Source organism: Mustelus asterias, chromosome 13 (assembly GCF_964213995.1).
Source record: "Mustelus asterias chromosome 13, sMusAst1.hap1.1, whole genome shotgun sequence".
Lineage (NCBI taxonomy): Eukaryota > Metazoa > Chordata > Chondrichthyes > Carcharhiniformes > Triakidae > Mustelus > Mustelus asterias.
This window is the reverse complement of record NC_135813.1, coordinates 2,087,319-2,104,192: the sequence shown is the minus strand read 5'-3', so window position 1 is coordinate 2,104,192 and position 16,874 is coordinate 2,087,319. Positions and strand designations below refer to the sequence as shown.

Below are 16,874 nucleotides of genomic sequence, written 5' to 3'. Positions count from 1 at the left end.
AAGCCCGAGGCCTCGAGTGAAAAGCCGGGCCGGAGCGGACAACCCGGGCGGGCCGGGCGCCAAAACCCAGCGCGAGGCCGCGGTGATTGACAGGTGGCGCGGTGATTGACAGCTCCCGCGGTGATTGACAGCTGCCGGCTCCCCGGGAGCGGCCGCGCGCGCTCCGTACCTGCTGCAGACGCGCTGCTCTCCCGGCGGCTCCCGGCAAAGTTCAGGGCGCGGAGGCGGAGAGGCAAATAAATAAATGCATCAATGGGAGTGAAGATCCGGCCGGCTGGGGGGCAGGGCGCTGCCACAAGCAGCAATTGCAAAGCAGCGGGACAGGCAGCTCACTGCACCGCTTGCAGCCGGGCTCCAAGTGCTGCAACAGAACCAGAATCAAAAAGTTCAGATAAGCAGGAAGCAGAAAACTAAATGCATTAACTTACTGGGCTCCACCCAGTGGGGTTTTTACCATTGAACCAGCTGTCAGCTATCTGGCCTCCACAAGACACAATGCATGTCATGCTCCCACCTAAAGTCACCAAGCAAGAACACTGGACAAAATACCAGCCATGGCTCAGTGATAGGATGCAAACCTCTAATCCACACCACAGTGCGTTCATGGTCTGATTCCAGATTCAGAGGGTCAGTGCTCAGGGAGTGCCGCACTGTCAGAGGGTCAGTGCTGAGGGAGTGCCGCATTGTCAGAGGGTCAGTGCTGAGGGAGTGCCGCACTGTCAGAGGGTCAGTGCTGAGGGAGTGCCGCACTGTCAGAGGGTCAGTGCTGAGGGAGTGCCGCACTGTCAGAGGGTCAGTGCTGAGGGAATGCTGCAGGGTCAGAGGGTCAGTGCTGAGGGAGTGCCGCACTGTCAGAGGGTCAGTGCTGAGGGAGTGCCGCACTGTCAGAGGGTCAGTGCTGAGAGAGTGCCGCACTGTCAGAGGGTCAGTACTGAGAGTGTGCCGCACTGTCAGAGGGTCAGTGCTGAGGGAGTGCCGCACTGTCAGAGGGTCAGTACTGAGGGAGTGCCGCACTGTCAGAGGGTCAGTGCTGAGGGAGTGCCGCACTGTCAGAGAGTCAGTACTGAGGGAGTGCAGCACTGTCAGAGGGTCAGTACTGAGAGAGTGCCGCACTGTCAGAGGGTCAGTACTGAGAGAGTGCCGCACTGTCAGAGGGTCAGTACTGAGAGAGTGCCGCACTGTCAGAGGGTCAGTACTGAGAGAGTGCCGCACTGTCAGAGGGTCAGTACTGAGAGAGTGCCGCACTGTCAGAGGGTCAGTACTGAGGGAGTGCCACACCATCAGAGGGTCAGTGCTGAGGGAGTGCCACACTGTCAGAGGGTCAGGACTGAGGTAGTGCCGCACTGTCAGAGGGTCAGTACTGAGAGAGTGCCGCACTGTCAGAGGGTCAGTACTGAGGGAGTGCCACACCATCAGAGGGTCAGTGCTGAGGGAGTGCCACACTGTCAGAGGGTCAGGACTGAGGTAGTGCCGCACTGTCAGAGAGTCAGTACTGAGAGAGTGCCGCACTGTCAGAGGGTCAGTACTGAGAGAGTGCCGCACTGTCAGAGGGTCAGTACTGAGGGAGTGCCGCACTGTCAGAGGGTCAGTGCTGAGGGAGTGCCGCACTGTCAGAGGGTCAGTGCTGAGGGAGTGCCGCACTGTCAGAGGGTCAGTACTGAGAGAGTGCCGCACTGTCAGAGGGTCAGTACTGAGAGAGTGCCGCACTGTCAGAGGGTCAGTACTGAGAGAGTGCCGCACTGTCAGAGGGTCAGTACTGAGGGAGTGCCACACCATCAGAGGGTCAGTGCTGAGGGAGTGCCACACTGTCAGAGGGTCAGGACTGAGGTAGTGCCGCACTGTCAGAGGGTCAGTACTGAGAGAGTGCCGCACTGTCAGAGGGTCAGTACTGAGGGAGTGCCACACCATCAGAGGGTCAGTGCTGAGGGAGTGCCACACTGTCAGAGGGTCAGGACTGAGGTAGTGCCGCACTGTCAGAGAGTCAGTACTGAGAGAGTGCCGCACTGTCAGAGGGTCAGTACTGAGAGAGTGCCGCACTGTCAGAGGGTCAGTACTGAGGGAGTGCCGCACTGTCAGAGGGTCAGTGCTGAGGGAGTGCCGCACTGTCAGAGGGTCAGTGCTGAGGGAGTGCCGCACTGTCAGAGGGTCAGTACTGAGAGAGTGCCGCACTGTCAGAGGGTCAGTACTGAGAGAGTGCCGCACTGTCAGAGAGTCAGTACTGAGAGAGTGCCGCACTGTCAGAGGGTCAGTGCTGAGGGAGTGCCGCACTGTCAGAGGGTCAGTGCTGAGGGAGTGCCGCACTGTCAGAGGGTCAGTACTGAGAGAGTGCCGCACTGTCAGAGGGTCAGTACTGAGAGAGTGCCGCACTGTCAGAGAGTCAGTACTGAGAGAGTGCCGCACTGTCAGAGGGTCAGTGCTGAGAGAGTGCTGGAATGTCAGGTGGAGGTCAAAGATCGCAGGCCACTGTTTTGAACAGGAGGAGAGGATTTCTCCCTGGCCAGTGTCCTGGTCAATATTCATCCCTTAATCAGCCTCACAGAAGCAGATTATCCCGATAAATTTCTCATTGCTCTTTTTGGGATCTTGCTGTGCATGCATTGGCAGCTGCGATTCCTACATTACAACAGTGAGTGCGCTTCAAACGATACTTCATTGGCTGTGCGCGCTTTGGGAGTTCTAGTGATTGTGAAAGGCACTACAGAAATGCAAAGTCTTTCTTCTCCCATTGCCTCATTCACTGACGGCCCTGGCTTTGTGGTTTGGTTCTGTGGTGCCACTTGTGGCGCTGTGTGCCGGTCGTCACAGTGAATCGGCAGGTCACGTTGTGAAACAGGCTCGAGTCCTGAGATAACGTCCAATTGGTTATTGTGATCCAGGCGGACCCGGTTAAAGCTCTCTCTCTCTCCCAGTCACTCCGGCCTGAACTTGTGTTGAACTAAACCAGGGAGTTCCCACAAGCCCGGTTTAAATAGATCAGGATAGCACCTTCAGGTCAGGTGTTTTTGACTTTCTTTTGTTGTTGCAGTGGGGAAGTATTGTGAGCTTCTGTAGCAAGGGGATTGATAAAGAAATCTTGCTCCAGTTGTACAGGCTTTGATTTGATTTATTATTGTCACATGCATTAGTATACAGTGAAAAGTATCGTTTCTTGTGCGCCATGCAGACAGAGCATACCGTTCATAGAGAAGGAAAGGAGAAAGTGCCAAATGTAGTGTTGCATCATAGCTAGGGTGTAGAGAAAGATCAACTTAATGCGAGGTAGGTCCATTCAAAAGTCTGATGGCAGCAGGGAAGAAGCTGTTCTTGAGTCGATTGGTACGTGACCTCAGACTTTTATATCTTTTTCCCAACGGAAGAAGGTGGAAGAGAGAATGTCCGGGGTGCGTGGGGTCCTTGATTATGCTGGCTGCTTTGCCGAGGCAGCGGGAAGTGTAGATAGAGTCAATAGATGGGAAGCTGGTTTGCGTGATGGATTGGGCTACATCTACGACCTTTTGTAGTTCCTTGCGGTCTTGGGCAGAGCAGGAGCCATACCAAGCTGTGATACAACCAGAAAGAATGCTTCCTATAGTGCATTTGTAGAAGTTGGTGAGAGTCGTAGCCGACATGTCAAATTTCCTCAGTCTTCTGAGAAAGTAGAGGTGTTGGTGGGTTTTCTAAACTATAGTGTCGGCGTGGGGGGGACCAGGACAGGTTGCTGGTGATCTGAACACCTGAAAACCTGAAGCTCTTGATCATTGATGTAGACAGGGGCATGTTCTCTACGCTTCCTGAAGTTGAAGATTATATTCTTCATTTTGTTGACATTGATGGAGAGATTATTGTCGTGACAGCCACAGCTGGAACACTGTGCGCAGTTTTACTCTCCAAATTTCAGAAAGGATAAATTTGCAATGGAGACGGCGCAGCGAAGCTTCACTTGAGTGGTCTCTGGGATGAGGGTGTTGTCCTGTGATGAGAGATTGAGTAAATTGTGTCTATAATTTCTGGAGTTTAGAAAGAGAGGCGATCTACATAAGAACTAGGAGCAGGAGTAGGCCATCTGGCCCCTCAAGCCTGCTCCGCCATTCAATAAGATCATGGCTGATCTGATAGTGGGTTCAGTTCCACTTACCCACCTGCTCCCCATAACCCTTAATTCCCTTAATGGTTAAAAATCTATCTATCTGTGACTTAAACACATTTAACGAGGTAGCCTCTACTGCTTCATTGGACAGAGAATTCCAAAGATTCACTACCCTCTGGGAGAAGAAGTTCCTCCTCAACTCTGTTCTAAATTGACTCCCCTGTATTTTGAGGCTATGCCCCCTAGTTCTTGTTTCCATTGTAAGTGGAAATAACCTCGCTGCTTCTACCCTGTCTAGCCCCTTCATTATCTTATATGTCTCTATAAGATCTCCCCTCAACCTTCTAAACTCCAATGAGTACAGGCCCAGTCTACTCAATCTCTTCTCATAAGCTAACCCCCTCATCTCTGGAATCAACCTGGTGAACCTTCTCTGCACCCCCTCCAAAGTTAATATATCCTTTCTTAAATAAGGGGACCAAAATTGTACACAGTACTCTAGGTGCGGCCTCACCAGTACCCTGTACAGTTGCAGCATGACCTCCCTGCTTTTATACTCCATTCCATTTGCCTTCTTGATTACCTGCTGCACCTGCAAACTGAGTTTTCGTGATTCATGCACAAGGACCCCCAGGTCCCTCTGCACAGCAGCATGTTGTAATTTTTCACCGTTTAAATAATAGTCTATTTTACTATTATTCCTTCCAAAGTGGATAACCTCACACTTACCAACGTTATACTCTCACTGGGACCGACAGGATTCTGAAGGAGTTTGACAGGGTGGATACTGAAAGATTGTTTCCCCTGGTTGGGGAATCTAAAATACAGGGGCACAGTCTCAGGATAAGGGGCTGATGATTTAGGACTGAGATGAGGAGAAATATCTTCACTCAAAGGGTTGTGAATCTTCGGGATTCTCTCCCCCGGGGGGGTTGTGATGCTCTATTGTTGAACGTATTTAAGGCTGAGAGAGACAATTATTTGGTTTCTCAGGGAATCAGGAATATTCGGAGCAGGTGGTAAAGTGGCATCGGAACCCAAGCTCAGCCATGATCATTCTGAATGGTGAAGCAGGATCGATGGGCCGAATGGTCTCCTCTTACTTCCACTCGTGGAGAAGTTTGGAAATGTTTTTGGACTCTTAAACTCATCTCTCTGCGTGGGTTTCCTCCGGTTTCCTCCCACAGTCCAGAGATGTGCAGATCAGAGGGATTAGGGGGTAAATACGTGGGGTAACAGGGTTACAGCCTGGGTAAGATGTTCTGTTGGACAGTCAGTGTAATCTCGATTCTATAACTTTCATAAGGAGATCAGAGGAGTTGAGAGGCCTGTTAGTAGGATTATAGTGGCTAATAGTTGCAATTTCTTTTTCATTCACAGGGCATTATGGAATCATCTTGGCACCAAAATGGGCCATTCAGCCCATTGATTGAGTCTATGCGAGCTCATTGACTCTGTCCACACTTCTTGCTGCCTCGGCAAAGCAGCCAGCTTAATTAAGGACCCCACGCACTCCGGACGATACAAAAGTCCGAGGTCACGTACCAACCGACTCAAGAACAGTTTCTTCCCTGCTGCTGACAGACTTTTGAATGGACTTGCCTTGCATTAAGTTGATCTTTCTCTACACCCTAGCTATGACTGTAACACTACATTCTGCACTCTCTCATTTCCATCTCTATGGTCCGGGGTCTTTAATTATGCTGGCTGCTTTTCCGAGGCAGCGAGATGTGTAGACAGCGATGGAGATGGAGCAGAGGCAGTAGAGAGGGGAGGCTGAGTGCAGAGGGAGGAGGAGGAGGAAGAGGAGGGAAGCTCTCAATTGAAGCACAACCTAAGATCTTTGAGGATTACACCTGAGACTCCCTCATTTCACCAAACCGGTAATCACTGGACAGTGTCACCTCCTCGAAGGCAGACCTGCAGCCAAGGAGCAAGGTAAGGATGGCACCTCCATTGGCAATGAGAGTGATTGTCCTCAGTTTCCACTCTCAACGGTCATTCTGGATGCTCTTGGCGAAACCAGCCCGGGAATGGAGAGGATCATTCCAGCAAAACACTCATTACCTGTAGGTGGCCTGGTCTCCTGGGCTCATCGAGTCATAGAGTTTTACAGCATACGAAGAGGCCCTTCGGCCCATTGTTTCTGTGCTGGCGATCAAGCACCTATCCTAATCCCATTTTACAGCACTTGATATGTAGCCTCTGCTGCCTTGGGATTACAGGTGGCCTTGTCCAACAAGAGAGAGGGAAGGATAGCAGTGAGGTATTTTTATTCTTTCACGGGATGTGGGCTTCGCCGGCCAGGCCAGCATTTATTGGCCATTCCTAATTGCCCAATGAGAAGGTGGTGGTCAGCTGCCTTCTTGAACTGCTGCATTCCCTGAGGTGTAGGTACATCCACAGTGCTGTCAGGGAGAGAATTCCAAGATTTTGACCCAGTGACAGTGAAGGAACGGCGATATATTTCCAAGTCAGGATGGTGAGTGACTTTGGAGGGGAACCTCCAGGTGGTGGTGTTCCCAGTTATCTGCTGTCCTTGTCCTTCTAGATGGTAGTGGTTGTGGGTTTGGAAGGTGCTGCCTAAGGAACATTGATGAGATCCTGCAGTGCATCTTGTAGATGGTACACACGGCTGCCACTGTGCACCGGTGGTGGAGGGAGTGGATGTTTGTGGATGGGGTGTCAGTCAAGCGGGGCTGCTTTGTCCTGGATAGTGTTGAGCTTTCTAAATGTTGTTTAGAGCTGCACCCATCCAGGAAAGTGGAGAGTATTCTATCACACTCCTGACTTGTGCCTTTTAGATGGTGGACAGGCTTTGGGAAGTCAGGAGGTGAGTTACTGCAAGATTCCCAGTCTCTGACCTGCTCTTGTAGCCACTGTGTTTATGTGGCGAGTCGAGTTGAGTTTCTGGTCAATGGTAACCCCCGGATGTTAATAGTGGGGGATTCAGTGATGGTAATGCCGCTGAATGTCAAGGGGCGATGGTTAGATCCTCTCTTGTTGGACATGGTCATTGCCTGGCACTGGTGTGGTGTGAACTTTTACTTGGCATTTGTCAGTCCAAGTCCAGATATTGTCCAGGTTTTGCTGCATTTGTGTTAGGAATGGGTTAACAGACCTTCCAATTAAGTCCTAATTTGATGTCAATTATTCAGTAGAAGTCACTGATATATAAAGGGACCACAGGTGGCGCTGTTTGTTGGTGGAGTTGGATCAAAGAAATAAAGGGTATTTTATCAAGAAGCAGAACTGGTGTCTCCTCGACATCAACCGAGAGGCTCAAACAGTGGCAGCAGGGGATTGGTCGTTGGTTCCGAGTAAAGGGCTGCAAGTTACAACTTTTTCGGATAAAAAAAGGAAGACTTTGCTCAAATTCTAAATGAACAATGAGAAGGAGACAACAAAATGGCGGAACCCAGAGTAAAAGTGTCGGGATCTGGTGATCCACCATTATTCTCAAACTGAACCTTTTGACCAATGGTGAAGTGATCATGTGGACTATGGTGACCGCTTTGGGGAAAAGGAAACAAGGAATTGGCATTGGCTCTTTCTTTACTTTTTATGGAAGTAAAATCAGACGGAAGGTATTTTCCAAATTGGAGTTGGAACATTTGAACTCGGAAGAAGGACTGGATAATTTATTAAATTTCATGGATAAGATTTGTCAAAAGGATGATTTATTAAATGTGTATGAAGCCTGGTCAGAGTTTAATAGATTTTGGAAATCAGAGATATTTCTATTGAAGAGTATGTGATGGAAGTTAGTCGACTAGAAAAGGCTGCAAAAACACTGCCTGGAATTTCCACAGTCTGTGTTGGCATTTAAGTTACTGGGCTGTGCTAAAGTGACCAATATGAATAGGCTTCTGGTTTTGACAGGAGTTAAGTTTGCAGATAATAATACCTTATTTGATCAAATGACAGAGTCCTTAAAATAATTTTTAGGGAAACGATCTATCCCTGCGGCTTTTATGACACAAATGGGTCAGTCAGTGATAAAACAGATTGTGGCAGAAACAACCTCTCCATCCTGTTAACAGTAGATGGGCACAAGTAGGCTACAAGAGTATGGCGGAAGATTGGGACCCAGAAATTGAGGACAGAAACCCTTTAATACCTATAACAGGAGGAAGGATATGGAGAACGGTAACAGGAAAACGAACCCCAGAAATGCCCAGGGTCTAATAAATCAGTGTTTTTGGTGTGACTCTAAATTTCATTATGCTTTCAACTATCCGAAGCAATCCAGAGTGTTTGAAGCTACACATGACCTGGAAGAATCGGAAGAGGAAAGAGATAGTAACCAGAAAGAAGGCATTGTCCTATTAACGGGAAGTTTTACTCCTATAATGAGTGTTGGCTGCAGAGTCCTTTAATTGTGCCGTATTAGACAATGGCTGCCGTGTGTGGAATTGACTGCTTAAAATGTTACTTGGACTCTTCAAATGCTGAAAATTGGAACAAGATTAAAGAATTTGAAAGTTCCACAAGTTTCAGGTTTGGGGATGATAATACCTGACGTCACTGAAAAGGGTGGTGATCCGTTGCAATATTGCCGGAGTGAATCATCTCATCAACACCGATGTTGTGTCGAGTGAGATACCTTTGCTTCTGAGTAGACCATCGATGAAGAAAGCACGCATGAAACCGGATATGGAAAATGATAAGGCAACGGTTTTTAGAAAAATGGTGGACTTGCGATTTACACAGTCGGCACACTATCGAATTCCATTAATGACAAATTATTTTTCGGGTAAAGAGGTTAAGGAAGTGTTATTAGTATCCGGAAATGGGACTTTAGCTGATAAAAAGCTCATTGTGTTGGAACTGCATCGGCAATTTACGCATCCGTCTCCTCGGAGGCTGAAAATTTTATTAAAGGATGCAGGTGTAGGAGATGAAGATTATACTAAGCTGATAGAACAGGTCAGTGATCGCTGTGAGGTTGTTGGAAGTACAGAAGGACATTATGGCCATGGACCTTAAGATTTGGGATAAAGCAAACAATATTTATTTTGCACTTTGTGGATTTAACGACTAGCTTTAGTCAATCAACAGTTGTCCATAATAACGAAAAGAGTAATCCTGGATCAGATCATGGAAAAATGAATGGGGCCACCCATTTTGAATGACCTCCAGCTTGGGAAGGGTCGACAATTAGCGCTGCCTTTGCTGAGCATTTAAATGCATTGCTCAGAAGTAGAAGGGTATTTCTGGAAGCAGAAGTCTCTGAAAGAATTTGCAGAGCTTTAAGGCCCAAGGTACGGCCATCAAACACCGTACAAGCAAGGAGGCATCGTATACTATCAGAGAGAATTTTAATGAATGGAAAGGTTATTGGCATAGATGGCAAAACCAATAGTTTTGCAACATGGTAATCAGACTGTTAGGGTACATTCATCAAGGATAATTGATACAGATTACCAATTTGCGAATTTAGAGTCGACGAACGTGATGAGGAACCAGGGTCATCTGATACTCAAGTGTTACAAAATTGAGAGCCAGTTAGCCAAAATAGACAGGGTGGCTGTAGAGGAACACAATACTAATGAACTAGAACTAAAGGACAACTGCCAAAAGTTGATGCAAAGGTGACATACTTGCCTGAAGGGTCTAATCAATGGAAGGATGCAACTGTCATTAGTAGAGCAAGGATGGCCATTAGAAAGTATAAACTTTCTAATTGGTTGAAATGTACAAAATACAGGGGAGGATGTCAGGACCATGGATTGGGAACACAAAGTTCCAAAATGGAGGGCACAGAAATGTAGCGCCAGTTCAGACAGTAAGTCCGATAGTGAATGTGATCACAGGAAGAGATCGAGAACTATTGAAAGAACATCCCACAGCAGGAGGGAAAGACCAAGCAGTGGTAGTTCAGAACGAGATAGGGGGTGTAGCTTGACAAGGTCTCGGAATAGGGGTAAGGCTACGAATGCTACTAGGAGTAGAAGCCCTCATGAGGTTTTGGTGGCTTCCAATAAATGAGATGAAAAGGTTATAGAACATAGAACATAGAACATAGAACATTACAGCGCAGAACAGGCCCTTCGGCCCACGATGTTGCACCGACCAGTTAAAAAAAACTGTGACCCTCCAACCTAAACCAATTTCTTTTCGTCCATGAACCTATCTACGGATCTCTTAAACGCCCCCAAACTAGGCGCATTTACTACTGATGCTGGCAGGGCATTCCAATCCCTCACCACCCTCTGGGTAAAGAACCTACCCCTGACATCGGTTCTATAACTACCCCCCCTCAATTTAAAGCCATGCCCCCTCGTGCTGGATTTCTCCATCAGAGGAAAAAGGCTATCACTATCCACCCTATCTAAACCTCTAATCATCTTATATGTTTCAATAAGATCCCCTCTTAGCCGCCGCCTTTCCAGCGAAAACAATCCCAAATCCCTCAGCCTCTCCTCATAGGATCTCCCCTCCATACCAGGCAACATCCTGGTAAACCTCCTCTGCACCCTCTCCAAAGCCTCCACATCCTTCCTGTAATGTGGGGACCAGAACTGCACACAGTACTCCAAGTGCGGCCGCACCAGAGTTGTGTACAGTTGCAACATAACGCTACGACTCCTAAATTCAATCCCCCTACCAATAAACGCCAAGACACCATATGCCTTCTTAACAACCTTATCTACTTGATTCCCAACTTTCAGGGATCTATGCACACATACACCTAGATCCCTCTGCTCCTCCACACTATATAAAAGATGCTAAAGAGCAAGAACTGCATAGTTGGAGTAAATTTGGGGTATACACGGAGGCACCAGTTAGGGGATAAAGAGCTCTATCTCAGATGGGTTTACATTGAAAAGGTGCTTCCTGATGGAAGTTATAAGGCAAAGGCCAGGCTTGTGGCAAAGGGATTTGAAGAAAATGTAGGAGACCAGGAGATAAGGGTGGATTCATCCACAGCAGGAAAGGTTATTTTAAAGATCTTCTTGGCTCTCTTAAGCTACAAAGGCCTGGGAATGCAAATCTATAGATATTATAGCTGTCTTTTTGAAGGGGCATCAGCTTCAGAGAGAATCTTTCTCCGTCCTCCTAAAGAAGCAGCTAACACAGAAGGAGTACTCTAGAAGTCAAATAAATGTGTATATGGGCTAAATGATGTCTCTAGAGTTTGGTATTTTTCATAAGGTCAGTTTTGTTAAAGTTAGGCTGTTGCCAGTTGAAAGCAGATCCTGTGATGTTTTACTGGCACTATGGAGGAAAGCTTTCTGATAACTTTATGATGGATATTGATGATTTTTGTGGGTTGGTGGTAGTGATTTTGAAGCTATTGTGATTTCTGGGCTGAGGAAGGAATTCAGGGTTGGAAGTCAGGCTTCAGGGGCTTTCAAATATATTGGGCTGGAAATCGGACAGACTGAGTCAAGTGTCACTTTACATCAGCAATCTTATTTGGAGAGTATCAGCCCAATAGCAATCAGTCGTGGTCGGGCTTCACAACTGGATGCGGTGGTTTCTAAGACGGAAAAGGAGGAACTCCGAAGTTTGATTGGACAACTGAATTGGCTGGGCAGACAGACGAGACCGGACGCTAGTTTTGATGTCCTAGAGTTGAGGACAGAAAGGAATGATCCTACGGTGGAAGACATAATGAGAGCAAACAAAACGTTGGCCAAACTAAAAATGCAGGAGTGTGTTTTGAGATTCCCGTTTTTGGGTGATCATAGGCACCTGAAACTCGTAGTTTACAGTGACGCATCCTATGCCAATTTGTGTGATGGGTTCTCAAGCACGGGGAGTTTTATAGACTTTCTTTTGGAGGGAAAAATGGTAAATGTTGCCCTCTTGTGTGGGGGAAACAAAAAATGAGAGTGGTTAAAAGCACATTGGCTGCTGAGGCACTAAGCTTTGTACAGGCAGTGGATATGGCTTTTTCATATCCCAGATACTGACAGAAATGTTGAGGTTAGGGGATTTGGATAAAATACCCATTGAGTGTCACATTGACAGTCACTTTGGGGAAAATGTGCACTCCACAAAGTGTAAACGGGAAAAGGTTTTGGATCGACACAGCCAGCTTAATGCAGATGCTGGACCAAGGGGAAATATCAAACGTTAAATGGGTCAATAGTAGCTCTGTTATCCGATTGTTTTACTAAGAGAGGGGCTTGTTCGAAGAAACTTTTGGACATTATTAAGGGTGTATCTTTCTGTGATTGTACTTTTCCTTTTCTTCAAGAAATGTATGCTAGTGAAAAAGGTTGGATCCCATGGGATAAAGGGGGAGGTGGCTAGATGGGTGGAGAACTGGCTTGGTCACAGAAGACAGAGGGTGGTAGTGGAAGGGTCTTTTTCCGGCTGGAGGCCTGTGACTAGTGGTGTACCGCAGGGCTCTGTATTGGGACCTCTGCTGTTTGTGATTTATATAAATGATCTGGAAGAAGGAGTAACTGGGGTGATCAGTAAGTTTGCGGACGACACAAAACTGGCAGGACTTGCAGATAGTGAGGAACATTGTCAGAGGCTACAGAAGGATATAGATAGGCTGGAAATTTGGGCAAGGAAATGGCAGATGGAGTTCAATCCTGATAAATGCGAAGTGATGCATTTTGGTGGGAATAATGTAGGGAACATATAGAACATAGAACATAGAACATTACAGCGCAGAACAGGCCCTTCGGCCCACGATGTTGCACCGACCAGTTAAAAAAAAACTGTGACCCTCCAACCTAAACCAATTTCTTTTCGTCCATGAACCTATCTACGGATCTCTTAAACGCCCCCAAACTAGGCGCATTTACTACTGATGCTGGCAGGGCATTCCAATCCCTCACCACCCTCTGGGTAAAGAACCTACCCCTGACATCGGTTCTATAACTACCCCCCCTCAATTTAAAGCCATGCCCCCTCGTGCTGGATTTCTCCATCAGAGGAAAAAGGCTATCACTATCCACCCTATCTAAACCTCTAATCATCTTATATGTTTCAATAAGATCCCCTCTTAGCCGCCGCCTTTCCAGCGAAAACAATCCCAAATCCCTCAGCCTCTCCTCATAGGATCTCCCCTCCATACCAGGCAACATCCTGGTAAACCTCCTCTGCACCCTCTCCAAAGCCTCCACATCCTTCCTGTAATGTGGGGACCAGAACTGCACACAGTACTCCAAGTGCGGCCGCACCAGAGTTGTGTACAGTTGCAACATAACGCTACGACTCCTAAATTCAATCCCCCTACCAATAAACGCCAAGACACCATATGCCTTCTTAACAACCTTATCTACTTGATTCCCAACTTTCAGGGATCTATGCACACATACACCTAGATCCCTCTGCTCCTCCACACTATTCAAAGTCCTCCCGTTAGCCCTATACTCAACACATCTGTTATTCCTACCAAAGTGAATTACCTCACACTTCTCCGCATTAAACTCCATCCGCCACCTCTCGGCCCAACTTTGCAACCTGTCTAAGTCTTCCTGCAAACTACGACACCCTTCCTCACTGTCTACCACACCACCGACTTTGGTGTCATCAGCAAATTTGCTAATCCACCCAACTATACCCTCATCCAGATCATTAATAAATATTACAAACAGCAGTGGCCCCAAAACAGATCCCTGAGGTACACCACTTGTAACCGCACTCCATGATGAATATTTACTATCAACCACCACCCTCTGTTTCCTATCCGCTAGCCAATTCCTGATCCAATTTCCTAGATCACCCCCAATCCCATACATCTGCATTTTCTGCAGAAGCCTACCATGGTGAACCTTATCAAACGCCTTACTAAAATCCATATATACCACGTCCACTGCCTTGCCCCCATCCACCTCCTAGGGAGGAGCTACACGATAAATGGAAGAACCATAAAGGGTGTAGAGACGCAGAGGGACCTGGGTGTGCAAGTCCACAGATCTTTGAAGGTGACGTCACAGGTGGAGAAGGTGGTGAAGAAGGCATATGGCATGCTTGCCTTTATAGGACGGGGCATAGAGTATAAAAGTTGGGGTCTGATGTTGCAGATGTATAGAACGTTGGTTCGGCCGCATTTGGAATACTGCGTCCAGTTCTGGTCGCCACACTACCAGAAGGACGTGGAGGCTTTGGAGAGAGTACAGAGGAGGTTTACCAGGATGTTGCCTGGTATGGAGGGGCTTGGTTATGAGGAGAGATTGGGGAAACTGGGGTTGTTCTCCTTGGAAAGACGGAGGATGAGGGGAGACTTAATAGAGGTGTATAAAATTATGAAAGGCATAGATAGGGTGAACGGTGGGAAGCTTTTCCCCGGGTCGGTGGTGACATTCACGAGGGGTCATAGGTTCAAGGTGAAGGGGGGGAGGTTTAACACAGATATCAGAAGGACATATTTCACACAGAGGGTCGTGGGGGCCTGGAATGTGTTGCCGGGCAAAGTGGTGGAGGCGGACACACTGGGAACGTTTAAGACTTATCTAGACAGCTATATGAACGGAGTGGGAATGGAGGGATACAAAAGAGTGGTCTAGTTTGGACCAGGGAGCGGCGCGGGCTAATTGTTCCTTGTTTCTCATTTCAAGGCTTCATTCTATGATCATCTTGCTGGTGCCAGTACAGAGCGAGACTGCGGATAGTTGGGAACCTGTCTCGGGGGCAGGGAATTCATATGGTGTTCGTGGAAGTGGAAATGACTAGGGTTGGGAAGCATTTTCCGATCAGGGCCATTGGACTCGTTTCGATCGCCTCAGGGGGTCGGAGAGGAATTTCCCAGATTTTTTTTTCCCCATATTGGCCCTGGGGTTTTTCACTCTGGGTTTTCGCCTCTCCCTGGAGATCACATGGTCTGGAATGGGGGGGTGGGGGTGAGTTAATAGGTTGTAATGAACAAAGCATCGTAGCTGTGAGGGACAGCTCGGTGGATAGGATATTGGTATGTAGATAGGCTGGAAAATTGGGCGGGGATCCTGGATTCAGGATTCAATCCTGGACCGGGGAGCGGCGCGGGCTTGGAGGGCCGAAGGGCCTGTTCCTGTGCTGTATTGTTCTTTGTTCTTTGTATTTTAAAAAAAGGAAGCGGAAACAGGGCGTGTTTTCTGTTTCTGTGGAAAACAATATTCACCAAATATTTTTTTCTCCAAGGAAGGGGAGACTGTTAGGAATGGGTTAACAGACCTTTTAATTAAGTCCTAATTTAGTGTCAATTATTCAGTCGAAGTCACTGATGTATAAAGGGGTCACAGGTGGCACTATTGGTTGGAAAATTGTGTGTAGAATTGGATCAAAGAAATAGATATTTTATGAAGAAGCAGAATTGGTGTCTCCTTTTACTCTACAGCAACCGAGAGGCTCAAACGCTGGTGGGTCACCTGAATCAGACCTGAAGTGAAGCATCTCGTGCCTATCCGAGCCACGTCCAAGATGCAAAACTTGTGATTCAGACGGGTGCCACAAAACAGAGTTTCTAACCTGAACCATAACACTGGATTGTAGAATGGCCAATGTAACACATCTATTGAAAGAAGGAAAGTGACAGAAAACAGCCAACTTCAGGCCATTCAGCCAAACATCTGTCATGAGGAAATTGTTAGAATCCTTTATTATGGAGGTGAAAGCAGGATTCTTAGAAATTCATTATTTCATCTGACAGTCGACATGGCTTTGTGAAAGGGAAATTCTATTTAACTAATCTGTTAAAGATTTTGAAATATCATTCAAGGTGAAGAAGGATAATTAAAGTATATTTATTCGTGCCACAAGTAGGCTTACATTAACACTGCAATGAAGTTACTGTGAAAATCCCCGAGTCGCCACACTCCGGCGCCTGTTCGGGTGACACTGAGGCAGAATTTAGCACGGCCAATGCACCCTAACCAGTGCGTCTTTCGGACTGTGGGAGGAAACCGGAGCACCCAGAGGAAACCCACCCAGACACGGGGAGACGTGCAGACTCTGCACAGACAATGACCCAAACTGGGAATTGAACCCGGGTCCCTGGTGCTGTGAGGCAGCAGTGCTAATCACTGTGTCACCACAATGTGGGAAAATGTGGAGTTCTTCATATTGGCAGGAAAAATAAAAACAGTATGTAATTTAAATGGAGAGAGATTGCAGAACTGAGGTACAGAGGGATCTGGGTGTCCCGGTCTGCAGGTACAGCAAGTGAATAGGAAGGCAAATGGAATGTGATTGTTTATTCCAAGGGGAATGGAATAGAAAAGTTGGGAAGTTTTACTGCAGTTGTACAGGTCCTTGGTGAGACCACATCTGGAATTTTGTGTACAGTTTTTATTCTCTTTATTTGAAAAACATTTTTTTTTGTTTTTATTCCAATTCAAGCAAATCAAGTCCAATTCAGAGTCTCAACAAGTTGAGACATTCCCGATCCAAGCCGACAAGACAGGGCTCTCACCTCCTGTCTTGGGCCTGATCTACATGATCCAAGCTGATTGGAGCAGGCATAGCTCCTCCTCCAAGGCTTGATCTCATTTGCATCTTAGCCAAAAGGCCGAGATGCTGCTTTTAAAAATTGCTTCAAACGAAGCTAAAATGTAACCTAATGACTTCAACCAACCACAGCATGTCGATACTACACTTGATCTTAGCCAAAAGGCCGAGAAGCGATTAACTTGCGTGAGAAGCAGCTCGGAGAAGGTTCACCAGACTCACTGGGGTGAAGGAGTTATCTTATGAGGAAAGGTTGAGCAGATCAGGCCTCTGGGTCCGTCCCTCAGACATTTTCTTACTCATTGGAATGTATCTATTCTGCATGTCACAATCCCAGCTGGTGTTACCCCTGGACAGTCAGGTCCCAGAGCAGAATCCCAGGCCAATAGACGGTAACCTGGGTGAACAGGACTGT

The 16,874-nt window shown here is 47.3% G+C and overlaps 1 protein-coding gene and 1 non-coding gene across 2 annotated transcripts in view; both read right to left on the bottom strand.

Moving 5' to 3' along the window:
• Positions 1–361, bottom strand: part of ppp1r26 (protein phosphatase 1, regulatory subunit 26) — a 33,998-nt gene extending 33,637 nt beyond the window's left edge. Inside the window, exon 1 of the mRNA XM_078226153.1 lies at positions 170–361. The gene's annotated coding sequence lies outside the window, so the exon portion shown is untranslated. The remainder of the gene's footprint in view (positions 1–169) is intronic.
• Positions 362–16,438: 16,077 nt separating this feature from the next.
• LOC144503237 (U2 spliceosomal RNA) lies at positions 16,439–16,637 on the bottom strand. Its single transcript, XR_013499457.1, has one exon. It is a non-coding gene; the product is annotated as a U2 spliceosomal RNA (small nuclear RNA).
• Between the last annotated feature and the right edge of the window lie 237 nt (positions 16,638–16,874).